At 42.7% G+C, this 15,725-nt stretch overlaps 1 protein-coding gene across 1 annotated transcript in view; it reads right to left on the minus strand.

The window, feature by feature from the left end:
• Positions 1-9,106: 9,106 nt before the first annotated feature.
• Positions 9,107-15,725, minus strand: part of FGF10 (fibroblast growth factor 10) — a 551,592-nt gene continuing 544,973 nt past the window's right edge. Inside the window, exon 4 of the transcript XR_014225107.1 lies at positions 9,107-9,116. The gene's annotated coding sequence lies outside the window, so the exon portion shown is untranslated. The remainder of the gene's footprint in view (positions 9,117-15,725) is intronic.

The raw sequence follows: 15,725 nt of genomic DNA on the forward strand, positions 1-15,725 counted from the left end.
GGTGCCAGTAGCCTGAGAGCGATTGTCACTGGGCTAATAAGGCAATTAACCCTTTAACTACCATTACCCTCTCTGGGAAACTCATAGTTTTAGAAATACCAATTATGATTTTAGAATAATTGTCTTTAACACACACTGTTACCACAGACATGTTCATGGGATTTATTCTATACAGTAGCACTCTTCAAGAGACAGATTCTTTGTTAGCCTGCATTAAAAGCTTAGGGACAAGGTTAACACTTTTCAAAATAAGGTTTTAATAATGAAAAGGTCAAAGTTGGTGCACATAAATATTTACATAAAAAAAAAAGATGTTTCAAAGAAATAGAGACATAATTCAGCAATAGAAAAAATAAGGTAGAATCGATATTTGCAATATTTGGTGTTATCAGAATTCAGTCGATGTGCCCGGTGTTATCGGTTCTCAAACTTGACAGATGTTCCTGCTTTGATGGTACCCTGAAAACTCTCAACTGGTTAGGGATCTCACTTTTTCTCTGGGATCAAAGGAGTGTTGATAGATGCCCCTGACCAATAAAATGGAATTGACATGGGCTGTCCTGAGTTTATGACATTATCAGGTTCCTCCTCTATAGACAGTTTTTTTTTTACCACTATTCATATCTTCTAATATGTACTGGTTGCATTATTGAAACTGATAGATTATTGTTCAGCATTAAATTTAGCATCCAGGGATACTAAACACAGGATAGCTCAGATAAACCTGTAACCCAGGGAATATCTAAAAGCTATCTTATCCTTCTATATGTGCTAGTGTGGTCATGTATGACCCTTATTCGTTCAGTAAAACATTTCTCATCCAAAAATATACTTTTAATTATTAATGTGTCATGTTCCTGTCTGAGTTTATGAATTGTGTGTGGATTTGTTAAGTTTTGAATTGGGCAGAGCTCTCTGATTGCCTTTTACAATCCCCATTAGTTCTGGGTATCCTTAATGGATTTGGTCATAGTTTTACGATAGGCCTGGACAGCAGAAACAAACATCCTGCCAGGACTCAATTAGCAGTTTATAGCTCTGCACAGGCCTAAAACCCGGTTTCTAATGTTTCAGAGTTTAGATAACGGCTCTTTTGAAGTGTAAAACCTATTCCATTCCATTCCATGAATTAAAGGAGGAAGGAGGGGTAATATCACTTCGACAATGTGTATCTGTTCTGCAATACTGTCATGGCTGACCTATAATGACTGAACAACATGGCCACTTGCTATAGCTTTTCCTGTGTCCAGTACGGGATATCATTACAGTAGCCTCCATATTTTTTGTGCACAGGTTCCCTATAATGATATAAGACATGATTTACAGTAGTGGCTGCATGCAAGCAACTTGCCCAGTGTGTGGCTATTGTTCTATAGGCTCATAAGTTCCATTAAATTATGTCAGCTCTTACATATGTAGCACTGCCCCCTAGAGAGCTGCTGAGAATTACACTTGCTTGGGTCCCCTGGGTTACCATTAGCAACTGATAGCAGACAAATAGAATTTAAAGTCCTTGGCTCAGTCAATGAACAATCCAGGGGATGTTGTTTTTTTTTTTTTTTTTTTTTTAGAACTGGGATGGGAGAAGGGATGAGTGGGATATTCCAACTTGAACTATGCACAATCCTGAGGATAGTTAACTGTAGTGTGCGGCAAGGCCGCTGCTTCACTTTGGCACTGAAGTGAAGGTAAAGAATATGAACTCCTGTTTAGGTTACTCTTCAGGGTCAAACTTGGCACCCCCTCTCTCATTTACTGTGTGTGCTAGCTCCTGTCCGCTGACTCTCCCTGGAGTGGTCCCCTACATGGGCAGACCCCTGGCATGCTTCCCGGTACTCACAGACACTGTTTTTCCTCAAGGTTGCTCTGCCTTCAACTCCGCTTGTCAGCATCCACTGGACCTCCTGGCTCAGCACCACCCCCTGGTTCACTAGGCCGACCGCCTGTGACTACCTTCCATACAGACAGGAGGAGAGACAGCCATCACCCTCCTCCTGGGACCTGGCTTCCCGCCCAAAGACACCCTGTCACATGTGCCCCTGGCTTTTAAAACCTATCCCAGAATGCACTACACTCTGTGCCAACCTTCTGGGACAGTTACAAAGCCTGTGTGTTACTGGCTGGGTTTCCTCCACTGTCCAACAGGCTCCCCTATTGGACACAGTGGGGACACTCCCTCAGATCAATTGAATCACACATGGACACATGCAACAGGCCTAACTACTGATCAGGCTCCCCTGATAAGCAGATGGAGCAAACTATAGTTTACCTGCTGCTCCCCTGATAAGCAGGCAGAGCAAACTATGCTCACTAACTAGCACCTACCTAGGAGGGTGCTACACATATAAATATTGAAGACATTGAGTGGCTGGCAGTGTTGCTTTGAGGGGGTGAATTTACTGTAGATTGGAGAAAGGGAGGAATGCTTGGCCTCAGAACCTACATCACCATACTCCTCATTTCTTATAGAAGCTTAAATGAACTAACCGGCAAGGCAGTGATGACACCACCACAACTAGAGCAGGTGGAAGTCCAATTAGATAATGGTAATATGAAGCATACATTTTTGATTCTTATCCAGAAGATGAGTGACTAGCAACTGCAATCCCTTGATATTTCCTGGAATTTCAGGGGAATTACAATTTTGCTCATTACTGCTTCTGAACTTTGTCAAGAATTATCATCCGGGGCGTGGCTTGGACATGAGCGAGTAAGGACGCACGGATCCACAGCTACCCACAGACTGACACTTCCGCCACTCACACTGGGGATTTAAGCAGCTCTTCAGGGCCCCATCGGGATTTCTCAACACCGGAGAGCCCACTCACAGCCCCGGGGCTCTGCAAAGCTAAACAAGGCCTCCATAAGCACTTTTTTCAGCGATGGAGGGCGGCCACATGGCGAGGCCTCAAAGATGGAGCCCAGCCAGGACCGAGGATGTGACACAGCTCCCGCGGCCCGAACCTCTATACAGCCTGCAGTCTCCCCAATTGCGTCCCCGAGACTGGTAAGCGAGTCAGCCCCACCAGCTTCTCCTGACTCTTCAGTCTCACAAGGCCAGAGTTCAGACATCCCAGAACTTCTGGGGGACCGAGACCTAAAGCAAATATATGGGCTCTCCCCACCAGAGATGACCTGGAGTGCTTTGTATGCAGAGTAGAGAAGGCCTTTATGCAGGACACTGAACAACTACAGACAGATACCACTCAACTAGGCACCAGATTTGAAACTCTGGAACAGAGAGAGGAGGACACTCTTCCAACTACTGTATATCCCAGCTTAGGGACAAGTACTCTGTTCAGGACCAAAGGATCGAGGCCCTCCTATGCCAACTTGAGGATTAAGAGAACCGTAGCTGCCGCTCTAATATCCACATACGTGGATTACCAGAGGCAACATCAACTAAAGATATTGTCCCCACACTACAAGGCATTTTCAGGGAGATTCTGGATCTCTCCCCTACTGATACAGTGGAGATTTACAGAGCACACAGAGCTCTCAGACACCCCCTTACAAGATGCTGCAAACCCTAAGGACATTATCTGCAAGTTACACAAGTTAACAGTTAAGGAGCAAATTATGCAACACATGCGCAAACTCCCTTTCTTTGATTTTGATGGTGCCTGTTTATTTTTTTACTAAGACTTGTCACATCGCACCCTGATGCAAAGAAGAGCTCTTCAGCCCCTCTTGGAGGTTCTGAGAGAGGCTGGCATCACATATCATTGGGGGTTCCCCTTTACCCTTCAGGCCAAAAGAGAAGGCAAGGCCCCCAGGGGCGCTATGTGTTCTTGAAAGGTACCATCATGGGACAGGTTTATACATTTGCAACCTTGTATGCCCCGAACTCACAACAGCTTTCTTTTCATGATATAGTCCTTGATAAATTGGCTGACTTCCCAGAGAGAGGATTAATCTTGAGAGGGGACTTTAATGTCAGCCCTGACCCTTCTTTAGACACTTCAGCAAATCGCTCAACACATTCCTTCCGTATGCTTTCCTGAAGCATTTTCGCAAGTCCCTTCAGAGATATTCTTTGATCGACCGCTGGAGGGCTTCAGAAAGAGATTATAGCTACAATTCTAGCATTCATGGAGTATACACTAGAATAGATCTGCTATTTGTAGACCAAAGCACCCTAGACCTACTAGCAGACTCTACCATTGATAAGATTACCATCTCTGATCATGCTGCCACGACCCTATTGCTTACATTACCTCATATGGCGACCAAATTCTGGTCGTGGAGACTTAACGAAAACCTCCTGGATGACCGTAGGGTGGTTTTGGGGGTAGTGAAGAACTTGACCTATTATTTTACAGAGAACGCTAATGGGGAGGTCAGTGATGGTATACTATGGGAGGGTCACAAGGCAGTAGTACGAGGTTCCTTTAGTGTCTGGGGATCCAGGGTGAAGAGACAGGAAGACTTTCAGTGCATTCTCAACGCGCCGCAACAAGCAGAACTATAACACAAGCATAGGGCTGACCCGGAGGCGCTTCTTCGCCTGACGGAATTACGAGCGCTCTTCTCTAAACTGTTGGATAGATGAATTAGGCGATGGTTGCGTTATGTAGCCCATAAGTATTATGAGTAAAAATGTGGAAGAATGTTGGCAAGGGGTCTCTGGAAACAACGGGCATCTGCTTATGTACAAAAGCTCCATTCTTCCTTCATCGAGCCAGTACATCATAATTCAAAAATTACTGTTTGGCGATTAGTATACAGCTCTATATAATTTAGGCTCCAAAGTTTCATGTGCAGATATCGCACAGAAACGGGAAACCATTGAAGACTTCAGCAAAAAGCACGCAGTTGGAGGGAAAGCGCTGACAGTAGCAGGCTACCTAGAGATGGTAACCACTAACAGTGCCTTATCCAGTGAGCACTAGGAGACAAGCTCATAAAAGATCCTAAACAAAAACAAAGTTCAACTGATGCAAATTGCAGGAGGTGGGGTACCTTTAAGAAGGGGAAGCCAAGATCCGTCCTCCCTGATGGAGTCTGCACTGGAGCCATGTAGAGTAGCAGGCAGGAGGGTGTTCTCTCTGGTGGAAGAGGGGAGGGGGGCGGTTGCCGAGTGCCACTTGATGGAGGAGGGGGCAGCCTCATGGTGGCCTGTAAACAACACAACAATAACAACACAACACAGCAAAACAACACAACAATAACAATAAATCCAAGAACCTTTCAACAGTTGAACAGAAAGCACTCGCTGAACTAGAGGCAAATGCAAGGATTGTTATCAAACAGGCTGACAAAGGCGGAAGCATAGCCGTCCAGAACAAAGGAGACTACCTAAGGCTGATGACACAACTTACACCACTCTGAAGAAGGACCCTCTTCCAGAATATCAACAGGCTCTACATCTATTGGTTAATGAGGCAATTACCGAGGGATCACTCGAATCATCCACAAACACTGGAATGTCCTTCTGCTAGACCCAATATTGACCAACACACTACCCGAGAGGCCCCAAGTCCCCCTAAAAAAACCTTATAGCACCCAGTAAGCTAACCAGTACTAGCAAGAAGAGGAACACCACTATGGACATCCGGTGTTTCTTCGACAACAGAGTTGGGATTTTTCAATGCCGCAAGCGGGGATGTCTCACATGCCAGTCAATCAATCACGGTACATCTAGCATTACGAACCACAAAGGCCGAATCTTCAATATCAATATGTGGTATATGTACTCCGCTGCCCCTGCAACCTCCTTTATATATATATATATATATATATATATATATATATATTTTCTCTTACCATTTATTATTTACCAGCACTTATTATATAAATATATATATATATATTTTTTTTTTAATAATCGTTTATATATTTATTTATTCCTTTACAAATAATTTATCTATTTTTTATTAATTTATATACAATTGTCTACCAATACAATTAATATTTTATATTTCCATTTTTTTAATTTTTTAATTTTTTCCCATTAATTCCCCCAAACTGTTATCAACATATAGATATGCCCCCATCAGTCCTGTACTGCTTGTCTTTTAGTTTGATGACTGTATGTCAGAACACACATGTTATGGTTACTGCTTTTAAATGTTTCACCCTTATACCTGCAGGTCCTTGTGTATGGAGCCTGCATTGAAACCACTATCCCTGATTAATGGGCATTTCCTTTTAAATTATCCCCTAAGCTACTTCACCTTTTTAACAGCTATATATATATATATCGAGGACGGCTGGTTCTGTTGCTAGGTTTGACAAGGCTCACGGGAGCGAAATATGTTACCATAGCGACAGGACAACCTCAGATGTTTTCTCCTCCTTCCGTCTCCTCCCCCTAATGCCCAGAGTCTGAGCACCGTGAGGACGTCATCATCCAGTGCAGTAACAGGCAGACAGTGACTGGTCTGCAGCTTTCCACGGCCAAGGCATGCTGCACTGCCTGTCCATCCATCCTGGTCACTCGGCAAGGCTGCCCCCCTCCTCTATCAAGTGGCACTCGGCAACCGCCCCCCCCCCTCCCCTCTTCCACTGGAGAGAACACCCTCCTGCCTGCTACTCTACATGGCTCCAATGCAGACTCTTTTGCGGAGGACGGATTGTGTCTTCCACTTCTTAAAACACTATGCATTAGTGGAACTTTGTTTTTGTTTAGATCTGGCTTAATTTGTTTTTATATTTTGGACTTCAATAAACTTGGACCTTTTATGAGCTTGTCTCCTAGTGCTCACTGGATAAGGCACTGTTAGTGGTTACCATCTCTAGGTAGCCTGCTCCTGTCAGCGCTTTCCCTCCAACTGTGTGCTTTTTTCTGCTGCCCCTCTACCCAAGGGGTTTCTCCTACAGCAGCTCAGGATCAGTCAGGCACTCTACTCCTCACCAACACTAATTGTTAAGCGCCAAATCTTTATTGTGATAAACATTGAAGACTATCTGTCCTTATCTGATTTCCCCAACTTGCCCATTGAGCGGCAAGCTGATATGGAGACTCAAATATCACAGACAGAACTGTTGGCTACAGTGAAGTCTCTCCCTGAGGGGAAGAGCCCTGGCCCTGATGGCTTTACAAAGGCTTTTTACTTAAAATATTTTACGCAGATACAGTGGGTACGGAAAGTATTCAGACCCCCTTAAATTTTTCACTCTTTGTTATATTGCAGCCATTTGCTAAAATCATTTAAGTTCATTCTTCTTCCTCATGAATGTACACATAGCACCCCATACTGACAGAAAAACACAGAATTGTTGACATTGTTGCAGATTTATTAAAAAAGAAAAACTGAAATATCACATGGTCCTAAGTATTCAGACCCTTTGCTGTGACACTCATATATTTAACTCAGGTGCTTTCCATTTCTTCTGATCATCCTTGAGATGGTTCTACACCTTCATTTGAGTCCAGCTGTGTTTGATTATACTGATTGGACTTGATTAGGAAAGCCACACACCTGTCTATATAAGACCTTCCCGATCACAATGCATGTCAGAGCAAATGAGAATCATGAGGTCAAAGGAACTGCCTGAAGAGCTCAGAGACAGAATTGTGGCAAGGCACAGATCTGGCCAAGGTTACAAAAAGATTTCTGCTGCACTTAAGGTTCCTAAGAGCACAGTGGCCTCCATAATCCTCAAATGGAAGACGTTTGGGACGACCAGAACCCTTCCTAGAGCTGGCCGTCCGGCCAAACTGAGCTATCGGGGGAGAAGAGCCTTGGTGAGAGAGGTAAAGAAGAACCCAAAGATCACTGTGGCTGAGCTCCAGAGATGCAGTCAGGAGATGGGAGAAAGTTGTAGAAAGTCAACCATCACTGCAGCCCTCCACCAGTCGGGGCTTTATGGCAGAGTGGCCCGACGGAAGCCTCTCCTCAGTGTAAGACACATGAAAGCCCGCATGGAGTTTGCTAAAAAAACCCCTGAAGGACTCCAAGATGGTGAGAAATAAGATTCTCTGGTCTGATGAGACCAAAATAGAACTTTTTGGCCTTAATTCTAAGCTGTATGTGTGGAGAAAACCAGGCACTGCTCATCACCTGTCCAATACAGTCCCAACAGTGAAGCATGGTGGTGGCAGCATCATGCTGTGGGGGTGTTTTTCAGCTGCAGGGACAGGACGACTGATTGCAATCGAGGGAAAGATGAATGCGGCCAAGTACAGGGATATCCTGGACAAAAACCTTCTCCAGAGTGCTCTGGACCTCAGACTGGGCCAAAGGTTTACCTTCCAACAAGACAATGACCCTAAGCACACAGCTAAAATAACGAAGGAGTGGCTTCACAACAACTCCGTGACTGTTCTTGAATGGCCCAGCCAGAGCCCTGACTTAAACCCAATTGAGCATCTCTGGAGAGACCTAAAAATGGCTGTCCACCAACGTTTACCATCCAACCTGACAGAACTGGAGAGGATCTGCAAGGAGGAATGGCAGAGGATCCCCAAATCCAGGTGTGAAAGACTTGTTGCATCTTTCCCAAAAAGACTCCTGGCTGTATTAGATCAAAAGGGGGCTTCTACTAAATACTGAGCAAAGGGTCTGAATACTTAGGACCATGTGATATTTCAGTTTTTCTTTTTTAATAAATCTGCAACAATGTCAACAATTCTGTGTTTTTCTGTCAGTATGGGGTGCTATGTGTACATTCATGAGGAAGAAGAATGAACCTAAATGATTTTAGCAAATGGCTGCAATATAACAAAGAGTAAAAAATTTAAGGGGGTCTGAATACTTTCCGTACCCACTGTACAGTCTCCTATGTGTGCCTTCTTCAGTTCTTAGCTACTGATGGGCTCCTCCCTTAGGGAACATCACTGGCTCACATTTACAGCTACTTCATTGGGTCCGTACACTCGATCCTCAGCCTCCCTACCTGATCGTTTCCACAGATGCCTAGAAGGCATTTGAATTCATGGATTGGGAGTTCCTCAATATGGTACTAGTGAACCTAGGCTTAGGCCCCCATATGTTGCGCTGGATTCCTACGTTGTATACATCTCCGACTGCTCAGTTTAAAGTGAATGGTTGCCTGTCCTCTGTGTTCCCTATCTGGAATGGCACGAGGAAGGGGTGTCCCCTCTTGTTTGTGTTGGCCTTGGAACCTTTGGATAGGTGCTAATCAGAAAATTAGAGGGGTCCTTGTGAACTCTGTGACACATAAGTTCTCTGCTTACAAGGATGATCCTGCCCTCAGTTTTTAAGGGGATTTGCCTTTGTGTGGGCATCATCCTCTGTGCGATACCTAGGCATCCAGCTCACTGGGAGCCTTGACACTCTGTATGCACACAAGTATATTCCCTTACTTAAGAAGATCTGACTAGACCTACAATCTTGGGATAAGGCGACTTTCACATGGGTGGGTCGTACGAACATCCTAAAGATTTAAATTCTCCCCCCGCATACTGTTTCTCCTGCAGATGATTCCTGTCTCCTTGCCTAGGCGCTTCTTTACGGAGCTCCACAGTCTTTTTATTGGATTTGTACGGAGAGGAAAGAAATCACAATTAGCTAAAAAGCTGCTACAGCGGTCCAAAAGCAATGGAGGTCTGGGTCTGCCTAAAGTTCTTCAATATTACCAAGTAATAGCTTTACAACATGTGCTCGACTGGAAATGTCATGTTTCCTCTAAATTATAGGTATCTCTGGAAAAGACGATCACAGGCCGTAACTTGTCATATGCTCCCTGGGTTCCATCAGGGTACAGAAGTCTATCTGATTTGGTGTCGCCTTTGACCACTCATTCCCTTAGATTTTGGGACAGACTGAACAGGTCTTTGACCTTGGCTCCCCCAACATCTCCTCTAGCCCCATTGGGGGGATTCCCCTGGTTTAACCCCGGTGAGCGGCTGGCTTCTCTTGGAACTTGGGCGAGCGATGGCATTGTCAGCTTAGCACGTTTTGTAAAAGGCCTTGCCATAGTCCCACTGGTCACCCTTAGGGAACTTTGTGGCAGTTTCCCCTTTGATTTGCTTGATTATTGATTCCAAATATCATGAAATGCAGATTAGATCCACTCTCATGGAGTTTGAACGCATTTGGGCGCCACAAGATCCCCTGGCTCATATGATCTTGGCCCTATACAAACTATTAGATGCAGCCAAATCTACCCCTAATCCATATAATATAATGGGAGTGTGACCTACAGAGTGAGTTCACTAAAGAACAGCTGCAGCATTTGTATAATATGACACACTCTAGCTCAGTGGAGTCCAAAGCGCAGGAAAATAATAACAAGTTACAATCTAGATTGTATCGTGTACCCATGGCTCTTGCAAGGGCTCAATGGAAAAACCACACATCAGGCTTGGCCTTAGTATCTTCTAGCTTAAATTTAGCCCTACTAGCCTTGGCAGACCCTACCTTTTAAACAGTTGGTCCAAGCAGAACGGAATCTCACTGTTGACAATCTCTGAGTTGCTGAACCAAACTAGCTGTGAACCAGGTGTGAGCACTATGACCACGGCCTTATCAGGTGACGTGAGCCTAATCATTAGGTGATCTAGTATTGTTGGAGCTTTGTTTGTTCTCTGAACTGTACACCTGAGGGGGAATGTATCCAGTTGTGTGGGCTCTCCACTCCTCTCCCAGTTGGGGTAGGAGTTGCGTCTATTGGGGCTGAATGCCCTTGACTGAGGAGAACCCCTTTACATTGTCCAGCTCGGACATGGCTCTAAGCACTCACCTGAAATGTGAACAACAACATTCCTTTTTCTTTTCCTTTTCTTCTTGTTTTTTCCCATTTTCTCCTCTTGTGTACTTATCCAATTGTTGTTACTTTGCAATTGTTCCATAATATGCTGTTTCACAATTTCATACTTCTCTTTGCACTATTTAGGCGATTTACAGGTGATATACTGTACCATATGTTTTTTTCAAATATGATGAAGAGTGTATGCTCTGGATCACCTGGCTCCAGTTTTTGTATGTCTATACAGTAAACCCCCCTCCATTGCGGGGGTTACGTTCCGGACCCAGCCGCGAAAAGTGAAATTCCGCGAAATAGAAAAACCCTATTAAAATGCATTGTAGGCATGTTTATTTTACTGTCACTGTACGTGTAGAAGCATTTTAAGGTCTTTAAACACACTTTTAAAACAATAGAAACTCATTTAAACACATAAAAGATACTGAGAGACATAGCAAGAGCTATGGAAAACACAAAAATATTAAATTTTTAATGATTTATATAGTAAAATAACATTACAAAAAAAAAACGCGAATTGCCGGGACCGCAAAAACTGAACCGCGATGAAACAAAATAAACAAAGATTATACAAAAAAAAATAAATAAATACATATATAAGTATGATCAGCCCCTTACAGCATAATGTTTTCATGAATATTCACTTGACAAGCATAGTTGCCAACATTGCAAAAAAAAAATTTCCAGGGACAATTTGCAGCACAGCTATCAATTACCATACCCACTTCCCTGAAGCCCCGCCCACTCTGCATAATTAATCTTGCCTATTTATCAGATTATAGAGTCTACTCAATATAGAGAGAATTACAGGATATTAAAAATGGAATTTCAAACATAAGGCCACAGTAGCAGAGTTGGAATAAGTCTCCCATTCAGCTGCACTACTTCTGCGTAACATTTATGGGCAGCCCGATTAACAGGCGCTTCCAGGGACAATATAAATTACCCAGGACAGGCTCCTATTTGCAGGGACTGTCCCAGGAAAAAAGGGACAGTTTGCATGTATGGACAGGGTACATTGGGTAAGAACAGATAGAGTGGTATTTTTTGGTACTGCTTAATTCTACTTCAAAGAGAGATAAAAGGACATTGTTCAGAATATTGCTAAACTAACATTCCATGGGGTTCTGCTGATTTTGTTTTCCATCTATATATAGGATTATTATTATACAGGATTTATATAGCGACAACAGTTTGCCCAGCGCCTTACAACATAAAGGAAGACAGTACAGTTACAATACAATTCAATACAGGAATAATGAGAGGGCCCTGTTCATTAGAGCTTACAACCTAGGAATTGATGGTCAGATGAAAATAAAGGGAAAAAAGCTGGGGAAAAAAAGAAAATGAATGCAGCCACAACATGTAAGGACTGGTAAGCGGCAAAATTTACCTAAAAGTAATATTTAATTGGAATGTCAGGTTTTACATTTTTTTGACCTGCCATGTGCTTTGTTCCTTTCCACCTTGGAGTTTTTGTAGATACCTTCTGCTACAACATGGCTGTTTCTAGGTGTTGCATTGGCTGAATATAAACCCAAACTTCATGGTGAATCCCACTGAATCTTCTTTTTAAGTTCTGTCTGTTTTAAGAGCAAATAGGCAAACTACTGTCAAATGCTGGACACTGGCATGTGGGATATATACCAATGCAAAAAAAAAAAAAACATACAGTAGAGTAGTCGTAGTAGTAGAGGGTCTTTTTATGCAGCTTCAAGGGCAACACTGAAAATACACAAATCTGCACAAAAATTCTCCAGGGCCACACATTCCTGCAGAATTCAAACCAGTGGTAGTGGCAAACCCATTGGCCAAACCCACAGTAATAGTTCAGGACTGGAACAGAAGAGCAGAGATCTCACATCTAAAATACCCAAGAGACAGTTTCAAGTAAATTAACTCTACCGACTCAATACAGATCTGCAAAAGCAGTTTTGGATGGAATTGCCCTTACCTCCTTATGCAACGAAATCCTTCAGCTGTTTACATTCTAAATCTTGAGATTGAGTCTTTGAGGCTGTCTTATACCACATTGAGGTGCTATTGCATCAATAATTATACCTAGTGAGAATTTTTCAGAGAACAGATTGTTTCTTCGTTTAAAGAAATGTGGTGTTTTTTTCACAAGCTCAGAAAATTTAAATACAACACTTTATCAAATAATAATAATATGCAAAAGTGAGCATATAATAGAAAAAAAATTCAAAATCATAGGTTACATTCAATGAAAAGCACATATTGAAACAATCAGTAGACTTCCAGATGGCAGGTTAACCCACATGGAAGAAAAATATATTTAAAATATATTTAAAAAAAACATTTTTTATTTGTCCCAAATATATTGGAAATATATTTGGAATGCTACAATTTTGGCCATATTCAATATATATCTACATTTTTTTTCCCTAAATATATTGGAAATATATTTTTCTTCCATATGGGAATTGATATGCAAATCTTTATTTTTTTTCTGAAAAGGTTGAAACTGGTCCTTGTCCTCTTACCTTACCTTGATGGTTATCCTTACCTTACAACAATATCTCTCCTGCGCTCAAGTGGTATGCGGGAAGGTGAATCTTCTAGGCGGTTTTATGACACAAATGAAGTGGTCTTGCTGCCCCCCTCAGGACCAAGGGTATCCAAAAGGCACTACAAGAAAACAACAAGAGAAGGGCGCACCAACCTTGTGCATTACCACTGAAAAGTTTATTAAAATCAAAGAAGGGTAGCGTACAATATACTCACAAACGTAGCATATGAACAAGCATATAGGAAATGGGCACCGCTCGCTTCCAGGACACTTCTCTACTGCTGGATAGCGTGATGGCGTCCTCAAAACCTGATGTGGCTTACGCGTTTCAAGGGAGGACCCTCTTCCTCAGAGCCAAAATCGCGGGCGCTTGTTTGGTAGCTTACGTACAGCAATGAACTATCACAATGTGTCACAGTCTGGGATCAGGCTAGAAAGTCAGTGGCTGTAGTAGTAGAGAACTTCATGGGAAGTCAGCTGGAAATATACAAGCGGATTCCCCTAGCAGATGATGTGGGCTCACCTGAGGCCAGGGTGTAAGCACTAACCAGTCTTCACTGGAGCTCTTAAAGGTGGAATTGGGTTTAGCTGAGTGCTAATGCCAGGTCGTAGCCCTCTGGAATGCCCCATTGGGAAAAGAGAAAGCAGGGGGTCAGGTAATAGATAAAACAAACAAGGAACAAGCAGAATAATAGTCAGTGGACAAGCCAAAAGGCCAGTAATAAGTAGTAGCGGAATGGGATTAGACAGAAGCGTAGTTAATGAACAAGCCAAAAGTTCATAACAAGTGGCAGCGAAGAGAAGGACAGCAGCAGCAAGGAGCCAGATATTGACTGGAGAGGGCATAGCAATTGCTGTGGCTTGGACATGAGGAAGCAAAGCCATGCCTCTATCATGATGGTCACCTCCACATAGAGACATAGTGCAGAACAAGGCATTGTAGGTCAGTGATGGAGAAAGATCAACTGCAATGCTGGTGACTAGTCCTCTGCCCTCTGCCTAATTTTTTTTTTTTGGGTACAGCTTCCAGAGTTCAGTCCCTCTTAAAATGTAGCAGTATTTTAGTATATGCATGGTGGGTGGCTTGGGCACACAGAAAGTGTCTTGAATGATGCTGAGTGTCATTCATCCTGAAGTAAGAGCTACTGTACATCTATCCTTATTGATAAATTAGAAAATATGGCCTATGGATATTTTATATTTACCTCTTTGAGTCAGCAAATGGAGCTCTTGTGCATGTTCTATACTCTGTAAAGTTGCTTCCTTGTGGCTCAAAAATGTCAGGGGAGAGACATTCCCCTCTGCTAGCAAAGATGGGAATTAAAGTGTAACTAAGGTTCCATTCACAACTGAGCGTATTGTTTTCAGGCGTTTTTTTCTGGCTTTTTTCAGGCGTTTTTTTGCAGGTGTTTGGGGGCGGGCATTGACATCTAACAAAAACTATTGTAATCTGCCAAAAAAGAAGCTCATGTACTTTTTTGAGCTCCATGCGTTTTGCTTAAGGTGACAAAATGCCCATATGTGAACAGGGGCCATTGAAATAAATGGGATTTTGCTTGTTGGGCATTTTGACTTCAGATATGAGCGTTTTACGAGCTGAAATACGCTCAGGTGTGAACAGGGCCTAAAGGCAAAACTTTTTTTCCATTTAGAATATAGTTTTGTTTTTGCATCTGTGTCCCATAGGGGAAATTTCCATTTAATTCCTGTTCCCATAGCCAAAACAGGAAGTGTAAGTGAGGAAATCCCTCCATAGTGAGGGAATCCTGGGGTGTCACCAGGGTGACTAAAACTTGTATTCTCATTAGATGATCTCCCCCTCTATTGGTGTTCTGATGTCAACCCAAACTTTGAGATTTTATTTTACTTTCACTTTAGATGATTATAGTAAACAGGACAAATAGAGGGGGTGAATCTCGGGGGCACTGACAGCAATAAAAACTTTTTATCCCTTTCCACTCTATCCAAAACTAAAAAAAAAAAAAAAAAAAAATTAGTTACATTTTAACACTGCAACAAAGGTTGATGGTAATGCTGGGCTTTCTAATTACAAAGTCCAGCATGATTTTAAAGGGAGAGTATCAAAAATGCACATTTTAATAAATGTGTGTTTATAAATACATGTCACAAAAATAATTAAAATATTATATAAAACAGGGGTCTCCAAACTTTCTAAACAAAGGGTCAATTTACTGTCCTTCAGATTTTAGGGTAGCTGGACTAGAGCCAGTGGAAGTAGAAAATGTTCTGGCATCCAGTGGGAGTAAACAATGCCCCATTTTTGGTGTCAGTGGGAAGAATAGTGGCCAATTGTTGCTTTCAGTGAGAGAAATAGTGGCCCATCGTTGGTGTCAGTGGGAGGAATTGTCCCCCATTGTCTGTGTTAATGGGAGGAATTGTGCACCATCGTTGGTATCAATGGAAGGAATTTTGCCCCTTCGCTGGTATCAATGGAAGGAATAGTGCCACAATTTTGATTTCAGTGGGAGGAATATTGCCCTTTCGATGGTGTCAGTGGGAGAAA

Source organism: Pelophylax lessonae (assembly GCF_965119305.1).
Source record: "Pelophylax lessonae genome assembly, chromosome: 1".
In the NCBI taxonomy this organism is placed as follows: Eukaryota; Metazoa; Chordata; class Amphibia; order Anura; family Ranidae; genus Pelophylax; species Pelophylax lessonae.